At 43.5% G+C, this 17,612-nt stretch overlaps 1 pseudogene across 1 annotated transcript; it reads right to left on the bottom strand.

Annotated features, from left to right (window-relative positions):
- Positions 1 to 4,593: 4,593 nt before the first annotated feature.
- Positions 4,594 to 16,460, bottom strand: LOC148684804 (uncharacterized; annotated as a pseudogene). Its single transcript, XR_015951660.1, has one exon. The product of XR_015951660.1 is annotated as an uncharacterized LOC148684804 (transcript).
- Positions 16,461 to 17,612: the final 1,152 nt, after the last annotated feature.

Genomic DNA, 17,612 nt, shown 5'->3' with positions numbered 1-17,612 from the left:
GCAGCTCCGCGCCCAGAGCCTCCATCTGCCACGGCGCACCGCGGCACGAAGCGGCCAGCTGAGCCAGGAGGTGCTGCGTCCAGCCTCTGCCTCTTCCCTGTCGGAGGAGCAGCCGTCCAGCCGGTGGGCGGGCGCCGGAGGGAGCTTTGCACCATGGCGACGGATATGCTTAAAATAGCCCTGAGTGGTGATCAGGAACAGCCACCCAGGCTATGGGATTTTCCATGATGTGCTTGGTGTCCACTCTTCATTCAGCATCAAGTTACAACTGTGATTTGTTCAATCATTTGAGAACAAAGGGAGGTATTTAAAGTGTTTTATGTTGCCCTTTTCAGCTGTTTTATAAGACATTTTAGTTGCTTGATTGTTGTGCTTTTGTTGTTTTAATTTTTAAGGTATTTTTGTTATCTGCCATGCAAATCTGTGGTAGTATACGTATTTGAAATAATAATTAATATTACTTGTTACATTTCTTTACTGTCCTTCATCCGAAGATCACAGGGGAGGTTCACAAATGAAAGCACAGATTGCATAATAAAACAAAACGGAAAGTAAAACAAACCACGCAAATAAAAGTCAGTAAGTGATGTCCCATGCAAATTTACAGGTATGATTTTGTCTACACAGAAAATTCCTCTTATGCTTCCCATTTCTTCTCTCTTCCCACTCACATATAGACTCAATCCACACTCGCATTATACATACACACTCATATGTATTTCCTATATGAACCCGCCTGGGTTTTAAAATTTTGGGGAGAGGTCCTTCATTTGGTCTTGCCACCCTCACAGGCATGCTTGGTAGGGACATGGGAGAGGGTCTTAGGGGTGGCTGCTCCCATAATTTGGAGCTCCTTTCCTAGAGAAGCTTCCTCCTTCTTGTTCTTGTTTCAGCAGGCTTTTTTGGAAACTGACTGCAGTGCTGTTTTTATTGCAGTTGTTTGTATTTTTACATATGTACATAATTTTCAGTGTTTAATTGATTCCACCCCCACCCCTAAATGAGTCAAATGATATAAAACTCTGAAGAAACTTGGTCATGACATAAACCCATAGGAAACCCCTTTTATTCCCAGTCTAAAAATCGGACAAACGCTTAGACAGCGCACATCCATGCGCCCTTGCCCACATTTTCTGCTGTCATTCCTTTCCCCCGATTGTTCTGTTAAATGTAACATTTTTCTTTAAGCCCTGGTTAGACTTAGTTTGTCACTGTGAGGTTCCAATGTATAACATCTTATTTGTTGTCATGGAAGCACAGTTACAAGCTCAATGTCACAAAAGAGCCATCCTCCAACAAAACAATGAGAATTGGCAGAGCAACTCAGCAAGTCACCATCCTTCTGTAGGTTTTGAGGGAGAAAAAGAACACAGCAGCCAGGCCTTTTGAAAGGGAGCAAGTGTCTAAATGTTCCAGGTGGCTGGCTTTCTTTCCTTTTAACCACTGTAGCTTTCCACTGAAGCAAAGAAATGGTAAGGCTTGAGTTCCTGTCCAGGAAAAGTGAATGCTGCTCTATCTCAAAAAGTATTGCATTTTGCATGATAGTTTACTACTACTACTACTACTACTACTACTACTACGGTACTACTGTTCTCACTATTCAGTATTAACTCTGGTTGCATTGGAATGTTTCTAATTTCTGGCAAAGGACTCAGTAGGGTTCACAGAAGGGGGAGAGATTCTGTGTTTTCAGAAGTGTAAAGGAATCTTCTGTTCTACATGGTACCTGCTACTACATTTCATGGAGAGCAAAATATGGAAGACACTTTTCATCTTTTGGAACCTGAAGGGTGGCCTCTTCTCGCACATACCCTGTTTCCCTCCAAAAAAGACATACCGATAAAATAAGCCGTAGCGGGGATTTCTAAGCATTTGCGCAATATACCGTAAGCCATACCCCGAAAATAAGACATAGTGATAGGCGCAGTTCTGGAGGGCACCAAGGAAGAGGCGAGGCTGGACGCGTAGTAAAAACAAGACATCCCCTGAAAATAAGCCATAGTGTGTCTTCTTGAGGAAAAATGAATATAAGACATTGTCTTATTTTCGGGAAAACATGGTACCTACCTGTCCCTTGAAATCTCCGCCTGAGATCTTCTTCAAGTGCCCCCACCACGTGAGATACAGTTGAAAGGGCCTTTTCAGTAATTGTACCCCTGCTGCAGAATGCCCTCCCCAGAAAGCTTTGCTTGGTGCTTACCCTAATGTCCTTTCAGCACTGATATATATATATATATATATATATATATATATATATATATTCCCCAAGCCTTTACAAATCATTTTGTTAGTGTAACTTCAAACCCCATTTTAGCCTTGCTGATTCTTATTCCATGCTAATTTTATACTAATGTTGCATTTTATATTACTGCATATTATTATTATTATTATTATTAACATTATATTATTTTTGAACTGCCCGGAGAAGGTTTTGTGATATGAGTGATGTAAATGGATAATAAATAGGAGAAGTTGCCTATTTATTAATTCAATCATTATTGAATGAATTCAATCATTATTTCTATTTTCTTAGGTTACCATACACTACCTTCCGTTATCAACTTACTTGTGTTCGTTAACTTCAGTGGGCCTACTCTGAGTAAAAGGGAGTTGAATACCACCCATATTTAGGATTTTGAAGGATAAGGATGAGGAAAGAGCTTGCCATCATAAGGGGTGAGGAAGCACCTGTGTGTCGCACTACAACTCCCACCATCCCTGGCAATTGGCCATGCTGGCTGGGGCTGATGGGAGTTGGAATCCCCCAGCACCTGAAAGGCCACAGCTTCTCCACTTCAGCTGTTAGAGAGTGAAAATTCAGGTATATTTCATTTGCCGTATGAAAAAATGAAAAGGTTTGCTGCGTTCTGCGCTGCTAGATTTAGCACCGTTAGCTTTATCATTTGCAGTGGAATCCTAGGCATGCCTACTTACCGTAGAAGTAAGGCTTACTCCCTAGTAATTGTATTTAAAACTTCAGCCTTGGGCTCAAGCCATGGAACTATATGCCATTCAAAATGTAAACACTTTGTTTATTACTGTATAGTGGTCAGCTATTAATAATCCAAGCAGAGAGAGAACTGTCCAGACTGAACAAATGTTATCCACTATTGTGACGGAAAAGAATAAACACCCAGACATTGCAGTCGCATGTATTTATCCCTAGCCAAAATATGATTTATTAATTTTTTGCAAATGCACACATAAAGAGTAGCTCCAAAGGGTATAAAGCTTCACCCCACAACTTTCCCATTATCTACTGACTTCCCAATGTGATATGTTGTGTTTGTTCCATAAGAGCGTAGAATACATAAGGGTACCAAATGGATTCATAGGCAGTCTAGGCTTTGGAACATATCCTACATCTAAGAGGGGTAAGGTAGTGTCAGCTTTTATTGCATTCGTAACAGCCTTTGGGGGAATGTGAGGCCAGCAGAATAAGCATAGTCCTTTTAGGGGTTAAAGATCCTTAAGCTTTAAAGAGAATATATAAAAGAAAATTTCTTTCTGAAATAATTTATGGAAATGCCGTGCTCCCTTTGAAGGTTCTATGTCACTGCATAGCACTACGCAATGTTCTCTTTCTTCACCTGTCAGGCAAGGACCACCTCGAAGAGTCTCACTACTGATTACTAGTTAATTGTCATTAATAAGTGACAACTGACATTATGGGGGCTTAATGCAGAGAGAAGTGAAAAGAGCCACAGATATTCTAATGAGCCTGACTCCTACGTGCCCTCTATTGTTGTCGAAAATGAGGAGCTGTCGTCATTGTTCAAGAGATGGGCTTCAATTGCTCTGGAAAAAACTCTTTTAATTTCTTTATGCATAGATAATTCGTGGTGTGCGCTCTCTTTTTCTCTCTCCCCCTCTCTCATTTTGTCTCATATACATACACTGAGTTTTAAAACACACACACACTCAAATACACTTTGCTACACCTATTTCTAGGAATACAATTACAATAACTTTTACTAATTATCTGAATCTGGTACAAAGCCAATGCATTGCTATGGAAAAACACTTGCAATATGTTTGTGTGAGTCCACATTTGTGTGTGTAGGTGGATAGAATAAACTGATTAAACTCGGAGCATCAGTATTTTTAAAAATCATAATCAAGACAGAAATTAGGAGGGGGTGGGGAAACTGGACTAAGACAAGAACCACCAAACACAAATGGAAAGCCAGAACAAAAAGGATTAAGGGTGGTTTAGGATTGAAAAATGTAGAAAGGTGCTCAAACGATTATGTTAGGCTAAGCTTAAGCTTATTTGTGCAGAATTTATGTTGCCTGGTTTTCTTATTATTGTTTCATTCCAGTTAAATACTATGTGGTCTAATTCGGGGACCTTCGGGTGAGATATGCTAAATAAATAAAGATCCTCTTTCATACGTTTCCTTAATTTTCATTTAAATAGCATGAACATTGGACCTTGGCTGCAAACAGACCATCTTGGCTGTGAAGACCTGCTCCCTGTCCCTCAGGCCTTTTTCTACCTGGCCTGGGAGGGCAGGGCCATGACTGACTCCAGCTACAGAAGCTGAGGCTGCTGAACAGACTCTTCGGCTGGGGTGTTGCTCACAGGGGGTTCTTGCCATTGGCTTTTTGTATCTCTATTTTAAATCTTAATGTGATTTGTGTGGAAATTCTTCAGTTTTATCATGTCTTTTTTATTGTTTACAACTACTTCTGTTATGTTGTAGTTACGTATTTTTTTCAAAACACCTTGAGCATGGTTGAACTCTGGAAAGGCAGCATACAAATAAAATTATGTATGTACGCAGGTATGTATGTGTGGTTGTCAAAGTTTCTGGAAGCAAGGACGTAAATTAGGTTCCCCTTGAAACCAGAGAGAGCCTGATGAATTATTGGCAGTTTGGAAATGCTGTGCCTGTTATAGGAATCTATTAATGGACTGGAGTGGCAGTCAGAAATTTTAGGGATCCAATGTCAGGACTGGCTGCCTCTTGTTTAATAGCTGTGTTTCATTGCATCCTGAAATCAGCCAGGGCTTGCTGTATAATCTGCATGGTAGGAAACTGATTCAGGAAGCCTGTTTGCAAGGCTGATTCCCACTGTACGAGAGTTCTGGTGCTCAGATTGCTTTGCAAAAGCTTCACATGTGCAATCACTACAAGCAGGAGCTGTTATCATTTAAATCAGGTGTCAGGAACCTGTGGCCTTCCAGGTGTTGCTGAACCAAAACTTACATAACCCCTGTCCATCAACCATGCTAGCTGAGGCCGATGGGAGCCGAAGTTCATCAACTTCTAGAGTGACAAAAGATCTGCATCCTTGATTTGAATGGACACACACCTGTTACACTATATGTAAGTGTAAACCACTTGCATATGTTTCTTTAAGAAATACAGAGTGAGAGGATGTGGAGTGCAGTTTGGAACTGGTGATCAGGCAAGAGGGATGCCTGACTGACTGCTTTCTATGAAGTCCCGAACCCCTAGGAGCAGGTTGGTTATGAGGTTTTCTTTATAAGTTTCAAAGGAGTTGTGGAGTTCCCCAAAATGATATGTTCATAGCTGTCTATGTTCTGAAGGGCTGAAAGCTTCACTTTCCTTTATGGAGCTGTTGGCAGCCATCTTTAGAAGGCTGCTTTGAAACTGCAATGAGTGAAGCAAAGAGAACTTTTCCTCTTTGTTTCCTGCAAGTCCAAGCTGCAAAAGAGAACTTTTGGAAATGAAAGTGAAGCCAGTACAAGAGATTGCTTCTGCATTGTTGCCACGGAATCAAATGGCAGGACAGTAATCTAATGTTTGATGGTTTCACTAGACATAGGTTTCACTAGACACTAGACATAGGCATATGTGATTAGAACAGGATATTGTTTGTTACACAAGTGTTGCATGCTATTCGCCCCTCCAGACACTCTGAATTAAAAACCTGGATTGAAATGCAGAGTAAATTAAGGGTTACAGAAAACAAGCCTGATCGCTGAATAATTTCAAGGATTTTTCAGAACAAAGATGGCAAAAGGATACTTGTCAAAACAGGAGCTTGGTGTGATTGATTTAATGTTTGTTTATTTAAAACATTGGGGTATTGTCTTTTATCAGTGAATTTAAGGTGCTTAGCAAAGATGAAGCTTAGTGGCCAAGCAGCTGATTTGCATGTAAAAAAGTCCCAAGTTTTTCCCCCACCTTCCCCAAATCTCCAGGTGTAACTGGGAAAGACTCCTCTCTGAAACTCTGGAAAGCTGTTGCCGGTCAGTGGAGACAATACTGAGCTAGATGGTCTGATTCCAGTGGCCTTGTTTGCATGACACTTTTATCATAGAACAAACGGTTGCAGCTTGTGGTGTGTTTGGAGAGAACCTAAGACAAATCGCGACTTAGCTATTGGCAGCAGGAGCAAGGGCCATGTGGCCACGATTTTAGCCCTGTGCAACAGTAAGTTGCTCATTCCCCTTCACAGCATAACAAGAGTTTGCTGGATCAGGTCAAACACCCCTCTGGTCCAATGCCCTGTTCTCACCATGGCCAAGCAGATGCCTATGGAATGCTCAGGAGCAGGACATGGGTGCAATAGCCCTCTCCCTACATGTGATTCATGGTATTTTGCTAAGGTGAATTATGGTTCAAAGGGCCGTGGGAACCAAGCTAGGACAAGGCAACTTCCTATATTCCTAGCAGCTTACAGCATGGTAGGACTGATCTGCATAACGACACAGAGGTTGGCATCATGTTTGGTGTGGTGCCAATCTAGTGTTACTACTGCTGTATTTTTATCATGCCAACCTCCCCTTTTCTGTCTCATTTTGCTGCAGCGACTCAGCTGGATGGAAGTAGGGTGAGCAATGCTGCCCCACCACTCAGTATGCAACAGCAAACAACAGAAGCGAAACAAGCAGCAGATAAAAGCATAATTAATGCTAAGTCCAAATCCCTGGTTAATCTTTCACAGTGTTTTTCATGTAGATGCTATGCGTGCTTTTGTCATTGGGTTTTCCTATAGCATATTGTAAAAGAATAGGTGTAAAAGTGATATTAGCAGATGTTTCAAGTGATGCAGAGAAAAGTTATTTTCCCTTGAACTTATATTTGCATTTTCTGGTGTTTTCACCACTCAGACAGGTCTCAAAGTGTTGTTTGCATACCAATGAAACATGAACAGCCTTGCTATGCCACACCCCATAGTCGCCTTTGACTGGACTTAACTGTCCAGGGGTCCTTTACCTTCTGTTTTACCTTGCTAAAGTAAACTAGAAATGCCAAAACTAAGTACAGTGGTACCTTGGTTCTCAAACTTAATCCATTCTGGGAGTCCGTCCATCTCCTGAAACCATTCAAAAACCAGGGCGCGGCTTCCGATTGGCTGCAGGAGCTTCCTGCACTCAAGTGGAAGCCACGTTGGACATTTGGTTTCCAAAAAACGTTTGCAAAATGGAACACTTTCTTTGGGTTTGTGGCATTCGGGAGCTGATTTGTTTGACAACTACGCTGTTTGAGAACCAAGGTACCACTGTATGTTAATCTGGCTGATACCATCCATAACTAAACTGTGAGAGAGTGCAAGAACATTGAGTAGAAGCGCCATGCTTGGTTGTGGTGGGAGCATGTCAGGATAAGTGGTGTTTTGCACTGCATATTTCTATGTTGGAAGACCACACTGAGTACTTTATTTCAGAATGGCTTCAGCACAGCTAATCCCTGCTGACTTGGTTTGCACCCTATCTCTTATCTGAAAGGATTCTAAAGCACAGAGTTGTACACAACATAATAGATGCCTATGATTTACATTTGAACAAAATGGCGTCGGTATCCCTTATTCCAAGCACAGTGGCACCAAATTATTTCTCTTTTTGGAACATTCATCTGTAGAGCATGATTAGATGGGTCAGGGAATCGGATTGCAACAGGGATCCCAGCATGCATTGCTTATCATAAAGTGGGCAAGTGTGAGGAAAGTGAAACCTAATGATAAGCCAGCTGCAAACTAACTCTTTGAAATGCAGCCACACTAAAGAATTTCTACATGGCAAGTTCTTTGTGTGATTAATTAATTAAGGTGTGCATTGGCACAGTTAACTTGCAATCTGCATGCGGAGCCACTTCTACAAACACAGTGGGCACATATAAGTGCCTCCACTATATTACCTTTCTAGCAGGCCCAGGCACTCCAACTTTTTCATACTAAGTGGGTCGCAAGAGTACTTTGACATGGAACTCCTGGGGGGGGGGGTTTCTCATGTGCATGGGGGAGGAGAAGCGAGCCCAAAATTTGATGACCCCCCACTCAGCCCTCATGTTGCCTTCCCAAAGCCGAAGTGCTGTGCTTTGGGAAGAAGGCATGAGCCTACATCAGGGTCCTAGAGCCCTCCCACCCCCTTCCCAAAGCTGGGACAGCACTAACTAGGCTTTGGGAAGAAGGCTGGAGCACTCTAGGACCCTATCAGAGCCTTCACGTCTCCTTCCCAAAGCCCAGGGCCTTGCTGACCTGACTTTGGGAAGGCAACATGAGAGCTGGGCAAGGGAATGATCAAATGTTGCTGACGACTGCCAAAAAAGGCCTTGAGGGCCACGTGTTGAACCACCCTGCAGTAGGCATTGGCACAGTTGCCTGGATGCATGCATCAAGTCAAGGGCTGTAATATAAACACAAAAAAGGGGAAGCCTCGTTTGAACTTGGAGGGACTTGCTTATTCTGAGTAAGTATGGTGGTGGGTGACGCTGTGGGTTAAACCACAGAGCCTAGGGCTTGCTGATCAGAAGGTCGGTGGTTTGAATCCCCGCAACGGGGTGAGCTCCCATTGCTCGGTCCCAGCTCCTGCCAACCTAGCAGTTCGAGAGCACGTCAAAGTGCAAGTAGATAAATAGGAACCGCTACAGCGGGAAGGTAAACGGCGTTTCCATGCGCTGCACTGACTCACCAGAAGCAGCTTAGTCATGCTGGCCACATGACCCGGAAGCTGTACACTGGCTTCCTTGGCCAGTAAAGCGAGATGAGTGCCGCAACCCCAGAGTTGGCCATGACCGGACCTAATGGTCAGGGGTCCCTTTACCTTTATGTTTAGAATTGGGCCGCATATTTCACACATGCATGGTCATAAGATAGGGTTGCCATACGTCCGGGATTTCCCAGACACCCAAAATACTGCTGTCTGCAGCAGTGTCCGGGTGGAAATTGGTAAAACGTCGAGGAAAATCCGGACGTATGGCAGCCCATGTTGGCAGTGCTGTTTCCCCCTGATTATTAAAAATAGATCAAAAACAGCAACCCTACATAAGAATATAAGAAGAGCCTGCCCATCTAGTCCATCATCCTGTTCTCACAGTGGCTACCCAGATGCCTGTAGGAAATACACAAGAGCACTCTCCCCTATTGTGGTTCTCAGCTCCTGATCTTCAGAAGCAATACTGCCTTCAGATGTGGAGGTGGAGCATAGCTATAATGGTGTGTAGGCATGTGTTTGTGTAATCCTCTTTTGAAGCCATCCAAGTTGATGGCATCCCATCAATGCCTCCTGTGGGAGTGAGTTCCGTAGTTGAAACTATGCTCTGCATGAATAAGTGCTTTCTTTCATCTCTTCTGAACAAATCCTGTGGCCTCCCACTACTTTAGCTCAGAAGATGCTTGAGCTACAAAAAAATAACACTGCCTGCTTTCTGAGTGTGGTCACAATACTAGAGTTATTACCGGTACTTGATTACTTGCAGTGAGATGGGATGGCTTGGGTGTGCAGTCACAGAACAAAAACAAAAAAACCCACAGACAGTGTTTTTCCTTTCCCCTGATGTCACTTCTTGCAACAGGCCAGCCAGCCAGCCAGCCAGTCAGCCACACTAGGCTTTCAAGTACATCATTTGATTACTCACCACTTGATCATTTACAGCTGAGTGTCTGAAATATGACCCTGAAAAATATTGTTCTCCATTTTGTCCTCATGCCGTTTATATAAGTTAGGGCTCCCATACGTATGGACATTACCAGGATTTCAAAGGCAGAATTGACGTCCGGGGAGGGGGGTCCAAAAGGCAGCATCTTGTTCTGGATCTTAGACAAGTCAATCCACAACTTTGAAAGTTGAAACCTACATGGAAGTAGGTTTTCCAAAATAGTTCTTTGTTGCCTGCTTTCTTTTTTAACTGTTTTATGTATTATTTTCTATTTTGTTTATTGCTTTTTCTGTTTTGCACTATCTTTAGAGAAAATAACGAAGGTTTTTTTTTTTTGAAGTCCACATATACAAAAACAAACCCACTCCTGATCTTCAGATCAATCCATGTATCTCTTGTGAAGCTTCTATTGGTACCTCACATCTGAGTTATGATTTGTGTAGCTGAATTTACTCCAGTCTGAGATGGTGTTTATTTTTTTGAATGTTTTTTCCAGTAAGAAACATAGAATAATTCATTTGTATGCAGATGTAAAACTCACATGAAGCATGTTTTATTAGAGATCAGTTAAAATGTGTACTACAATTTATTCAATACTGGTCCTAAATATTGGATATATGGTATCCATCTGAGTAAAGGCAGTCTAATTCTCCAGTTAATTATGTTATTGTACAGTAAGGGAAATGATTGTTTTATGCTGATTTTTCTAAGCCAAAAGTTTAAGTTCTTGTGTCAATATTTCATATAATTTGGTTGAGGAAAAGGCATTGCGCAAGATAATAAGTGACCCCGAGTGATGCCTTTTCCTCCTTCTAATTATATCAAATTGAGTAGGCAGAAGTATATAATTTTATAAACGTATAAATATAAGGCAGCATGCGTTTTTGGAATGATCTTTTAGCTCCCTTTACAGACAGAGCAAATGTTTGTCCAAAGTCTCTCTCGCACATACAAACACACATCCAAGTTGGAAATAATGAACAAAATTAGCTGTACCGTGATTCAAGAACATAATGTCGCCTTTCCTCTTTCTTCAGGCATTCATGGCTGTTTCACTGCCCTCGCGCAACAATACTCCCCAATCGCCTTGTTTCAAAATAAATACTAGTGACTCTGCTTTTGACTGGAGCTGTCTGGTGGTTCTGAACGCAGCTCTAGCCAACATCTTAAGTAACTGGCACAAGGCGTCGGAATATAAAAATTGGCACCCTTCCATTCGAAAGTGCTGTGAAATATAGGCAGGAGGCCTGTTGTAGTGTTGCCGAGGCAAGTAAAATCACTTCCCATAAAAGTTCTTAAAGTCATGAATCACTTCATAAATTCAGAAAAAGGTACTTCCCATTATGAGGCATTATCTTCTCACTTTGGAAAAACAAATACTGCCCTTATACAGTATACACTCATCCCAGCAACTAGCCAAAAGCAGAGCAATCTGCTCCTTCCAGGAACCTGGCCCTGTGACAAATGAAAGCCATGGGTGTGTTCGCAACAATCCAGGAAGAACTTCTGGAGTACCAACGGCTGATATTCCTGGATGGCAAATAAAACAAAGCCCCATCTATTAAAAAAGTGATACTGTCATTTTCTTGTAAGTGGTTCATGCCGACAATCAGGTGGCTGTCTAGCTATCCTCCCTTTTATTAATTGTCTAACGGAAGTATGAATAAAAATATTGTTATGTGGGTGTGGGTGCCAGACCCCTTTAATCCCTGGATCCAGCAAGTGTTAATAGCTAATCAAGCCAGGCGAGCTTCCTTGTGAGGTGTAAGGAAAACGAAGGATGTGGCTCTGTGGGAGATAGCAAGAAGGAATAAAGCCAGTTGAGGGCTGAGAGTTAGGCGTTATGTGAGCTAGAAGCTGGGTGCAAAAGCTGCAGGCTGCAAAAGCAAAGAAAGCAAAAGAGAGCCATGCAGGATTTCTGCTTGAATCCAAGGCTGCGGCAATGGGAGAAACAAGAACCTTTTGGGCTATTAACGCTGCGAACCCCTCACATCGCAGGCTCAGGTTTTATAGATATGTAAATAAACCATCTATCTTAAAAATGCCACGGTCCCCTCTGTGCCTCATTTCCAAAAGCAGACATGAGCCCTGGGTGCGTTCCTGAAACCCCTGGAACCATTTGGAGATTGGGGTGGTGTGCAACAATGCCATCTAAAGTTATCTGTTTCTGTTTGGGTGTTCAGACTCAGTGTGACTGCATTCACATTTTAGGGGAGAGCAGGGTCATGCTTGCTAGCTGCGGTGGCGCAGAGCAGCCCTCCTGGCACCTGCACCACTGCTTTTTGCCTGGACAGACCAGGGTGAGCATAGGACTATGCAGTTCCACCCACAGGACTGCTTGGTTGGTAGCAGTGGCCCTGCCAGTGCAACTGCATGACCCCAACCTTGCTATGTCTCTGCTCTAGTCCCCTCCAAGGAAGCAGTGACCTGTGTTGCTAATGCCCTGTGTTGCTAATGCTTGCCGAACCTGTCCTTTCTCCCGTGCTCCTGTTGCCTAGTGCAACCACCTTCCAAACATTGCAGGGGGAAGGTCTGAAATGGGTAGCTTGTTCTAAGTTTGCAGGGTCCCTACCTGGTTTCAAATTCCAATCACAAAGTAATATTTCAAAATTTATCTGGAGTGGGAAAAAGCCAAGAATAAAATACAAAATACTTACAGATGTAAAAGAAAGAGGAGGCTTTTCCCTTCCAGATTGTAAACTTTATTACGAAGCAGCATGTCTTACTTGGATTCGGGATTGGATTAAATTAGAAAAAGAAGAGGCAATAGATTTAGAAGGACATGATAACAGATTTGGGTGGCATGCATATTTATGGTATGGGAAAGCAAAGGTACATAAAGGATTTCATAATCACATAATAAGAAGGTCCCTATTAAAGGTTTGGGAAAAATATAAAGAGTTACTGCAACCTAAAACTCCGTGGTGGATATCACCTGTTGAAGCATTGTCATTCAGAATGTCCTCAAAGAAAGGAATATGGCCAACATATAGAGAATTATTAATTGAACAAGAAGGAAATTAAAATTGAAAGAGTATGATGAAATAAAGAAATATTTTCAGAGTTGGTTGCACCATAGACAACTGAATGAATTTTTTTAAAAGAGGATAATAAAATAGGATTGGCCTATACAGTTTCCAGATTCCAAAGGGATGTTATAAATGACAACTCTAAACTGTTAAAAAAGGCATATGGCATACTTTTGGAATGGGAAACTAAAGATGAAGTTAAATCAGTAATTATTAAATGGGCACAGGATATAGGGCATAATATACAATTTGATGATTGGACAAAGCTTTGGAAAGTGGACTTGAAGTTTACAGATTGTATATTGTTAAAAGATATATGAAGATGATGTACAGGTGGTATTACACCAACAAAATTGGCAAGAATGTACAAAACAGAACAAAGGAACTGTTAGAGGTGTAAAGAAGGGGAAGGTACCTTTTATCATATGTGGTGGGAGTGTAAGAATATCCAAATCATTTGGGAGATGATATATAATGAACTGAAAAAAAATGTTCAAAATGGCATTTATTAAAAAACCAGAGGCTTTTTTGATAGGAATTCTAGGACAACTGCCGAAAGAAAAACGGACATTACTTATGTATGCGACAACAGCGGCAAGAATTCTGATAGCACAGAACTGGAAGACTGGAGAAATACCATCAAAGGAACAATGGCAAGAGAAGCTTTTACATTATATTTGCAGAAACAACAACAAAAACATAGTCATTGGCAGGATTTAAATAAACATTTGCAATTTTATTTATAAAAAATAAGAAACCTAATAGTATGATGATATAGAAGTATTTACAAACAGCAGAATGCAATATGAGATGTAACAAACTAGGGATGGAAGTTGAGGGAAGTCAGCAGGGAAGGAGGAAATTGAAATTTGAATGTAATGTAATGATTATAGATACTGTTAAAAAAACCCAATAAAAATGTTTTTTTTAAAAAAAATCACAAAACAATCTACATGGGGAATCTACATGTGCAGAGAAGAGTTCCCACTTCAGACCTTTCCCCTCCAACATGTGGAAAGTGGTGAGATTGAGTGATGGAGATGCGAAAGAGGCAAATGGACCCGGTGAGCACACACACGCCCCCGTCCCACCTTGCCCCTTGTGACTGTTTTTGCACAGGGACATACCTGTACCTCTCCCACAAAAAGAAAACATACGAGCATAAGACAAGATTGCTGGACCATCTAATCCAGCATTCTGTTCTCACCATGGCCACTTGGTTGCCTGTAGAAAAGCAGCAAGCAGGACCTGTGCAAAAGAGCATTCTCCCCTCCTGTGGCTTCCAGCAAATGGCATTAAGAATCACTGCTGCTTCCAACCAGGGAGGCGGAGCCTAGCCATCACGACTACAGTGGTACCTTGGGTTACAGATGCTTCAGGTTACAGACGCTTCAGGTTACAGACTCCGCTAACCCAGAAATAGCACCTCGGGTTAAGAACTTTGCTTCAGGATGAGAACAGAAAGCGGGAGGCCCCTTTAGCTAAAGTGGTGCTTCAGGTTAACAACAGTTTCAGGTTAAGAACAGACCTCCGGAATGAATTAAGTTCTTAACCCGAGGTACCACTGTTCTAGCCTTATCGCCTAGTGGGTGCTTGGTGTCTTAGGCCATGTTCATGTGTTAGCTAAAGTGACACAAGTTGGTTACCAATGAAATTACTGAGGAATCCCACTTGGGGCAGATGGGGCATGCTTCTCCTGCTGTGTTACTAGGCAGGGGAAATCTGTTTGTAACAGATAAGTAAGGCCACAACTTTGCAACCTAGTAAGGCCAAACAAGGGTGCATCGACTTGCACCGCTATAACTGAACTTGCTGTTGCTGAAAAGTTATAGGATACTATATATGTGAATGATCCAGTGATCCAATTTCATCATACCCTAGCTGTAGGGCAATGGGGGGGGGCTGTATATCGTCCCAATGCCCCGTCGAAAACCCCCGGAAACTCTTTGCATATGGCGTCCACGTCCACTTGTAAGCTAGTGTGGTTCACCCCAGTAACGGCTAGCCCCAGTGGTCCAAACCATGCCAGTCGCAGTAAGCTAACGTAGGGGCCCTTAACTACCAGCAAGTCCAGTTGTTGCTTTCGCCCTCGATATTGCACCCTGAAGGTCCCCACCCCCATTGTGGGAACCTTACGTTTCTGGAAGTCCCGGAGGGTGAATGGGGGCGGCCTTAGTTTGGGACCCCCATTAGGGCACAGTTCCTTTAATGTTTGGGCCGAGATTATGGATAGGGTTGAACCCGTGTCCAGCTCCATGCGGCATGGGGCTCCCTCTATATGTACCTCTACATAAATTTTCTCTGTGTTGGGATGGGGCAACTGGAATACCTGGTAGTCCGTGATCTCAGTTGAGTTGCCTTGGTGCATGGTGCCGTGTGACCTGGGGCTCCTGGGTCGGTCATCAAATACTTGTCGACGGGTGAGCCGAGCCCGACACACCCGGGCTATGTGTCCCAATTTTCTGCACTGCCTGCACTCTGCGTTGCGGAAACGGCAGGTCCTCCTCTCGTGGTTCTCCCCACAGCTTGCACAGTTCCCTCCTTCTCGTCGAGGCTGCTGTGGTGTGTGTGCTGCTTGAGTGCGCCGCTGTACTCGGTGTACTTCCTCCCTGTCAGATTCTGAGTCGTCGTTTAGGTCTTTGTGGTGGACCCTCAGTTGGGATGGTGGGGCCGGTCGTGCCTCTTGCGTTGACCTCTCGGCAGCTTCGGTTGCCAGGGCTTCCTCCAGAGCAACCTGGAACGTGAGGTCCTTTTTGGCGTAGAGGCGTCATTGCAACATCTCGTCCCTCAGGCCACCGACGAGGCAGTCACGAAGCATGTTTTCCAACTCTGAGAAGTTGCACAACCGGGCGGCTTGGCGGAGGGAGGTCACAAACCCAGTTATGGTTTCCCCCGGGGCTTGCCGCTTTGCGTAGAAGGCATTTCGGCAAGCCACCACTGAGGGCTGTGGCGAGAAGTGCTCCTTCAGCCGATCCATTATTGTTTTGTAGGAGACGGTAGCGACATCTCTAGGTGCAAGGAGAGCCCGGGCGATTTCAAACGTCTCCTCTCCACAGACGCTGAAGAATGTCGCCCTCTTCATGGCATCGTTGGTGACTTCTTTCACTTGCAGGAGGAAGTTGAAATGGGCGGCGTACCCTTCCCAGTCTCCCGATGCTGGTTTGAATGGCGAGAAGCTGCTGTCGGTTGCCATTCTGGGTTCCTTGGGTCCTGGAGCTGAAGCCTGGATGCACGGTGCGATGCAGCGGTGCGGCAGGTGGCGGTGCTGCGGTGCAGTGCGTGGTGGCAGTCAGCTCAGCAGGATCCCACCTTCGTCGCCAGTGAAATATACTCTGAGTCGAGAGTGAATTTCATGTTCTTTATTCAGCTCATAGTCATCAAGGAGAAGAAGAGAAGAATGGCTCTTTTCCCAAAACCATCTGCTTATATACATTATTTACACAATGGGCCTTGCGTGATTGGCTACTTCAGGGCTACAACTGTGGGCCAATCAGGTTGTGGATTGACTTCTGCCTGCAGCCTGATTGGCTGCTCCTACAGGCCAATCAGGTTGCGGATTCACTTCCACCTGGAGTTGGATTGGGTAGCTCCTGTGGACCAATCAGACTGCTGATTCTGAATCCTATTGTTCTAGGATTCAGCTCAGTACATAACAGAAACGTTTCCATAATAGGCAACTGGATGTCGGCAGACCAGATCCAGGCCATAGTTGTCTGTGTGCTAGCCCACCATTCACACCTGCTCTGTAGTAATGATTAGCGACTCCAGCTCTGTCTAGCAAGCAGATACTGATGGTAATAAAAGGGTTTCCTAGCAACCAAATAGTCCTCACTTCAACTGTGGAACCTGGCTGTGCTGTGGTCTGGGTAAGAGGGAAATTATTAACATCCATAATATGCCTGCAAAGCAATGGTCAGGAATTAATGTATACATGCAGAGGGGCCATGTCCAAGCAATGAGAGTTTGATGGGTGAACTTTACTTGGGTCCGGTGGACCCACCTAAGGCTGCAAGTCCACTTCCCTGGGGAGGGGCGGATATAGGCTAAATTAAGGTTACCAATTTTTTCCCAATGACTCCGGGGACACTTTTAAACTTCCTCCTAAACAGATGGATTTTGTCAGGGGACTGATTTGTAAATCCGGCTCCCCGGAGAAACAGGGACTTCTAGTAACCTAAATTGTTACAATTGTTAAATTGTAGATATGCTTGAGGATATTTATGTAGACACATTTCCCCGTGTCTATGTGCAAGTCGTACAATCTTCATGAGATTTGTTGAAACTAACGGAATGAGCAGCACTCTGAGCAGTGAACTGTTGGTGAAGGCCCCTTTCTAGAACAAAGAGAAGGTACTGGAGAATCTTGGGCTTGTAGTTTGAGAGACAAAGTGCTAGTTCAGGCAGTATCTTTGGCTTGCCCCAGCTGAGTGAGGTGACAACTGCTTAAAGTCAGCTTATTCATGTAAAATCCAATACAATTAGGCCTAAACTGCAATATTGATTCCTCAGACTATTGGCCACACAATTGAGACCTATGGGCATTAGATGTTATGTGAGTATGCAAACTTGGGATGTGCTATCCTTCCATAGATGATTGAAGAAAGCAGAAGTGTGGCCAGCCATTTGGCACTCCCTGGAATGGCTAAATTGGTGCAAAGATATTATCAGAACTGGCTCAAAGGGAAATGTGCCACTTCGTGTAACATCCTGTCATGAGAACGACAAGTCC

Source organism: Zootoca vivipara, chromosome 8, assembly GCF_965207765.1.
Source record: "Zootoca vivipara chromosome 8, rZooViv2.hap1.1, whole genome shotgun sequence".
Lineage (NCBI taxonomy): Eukaryota > Metazoa > Chordata > Lepidosauria > Squamata > Lacertidae > Zootoca > Zootoca vivipara.
Note: the sequence above shows the minus strand (reverse complement) of the source record. Positions and strands in the feature narration are given on the sequence as shown.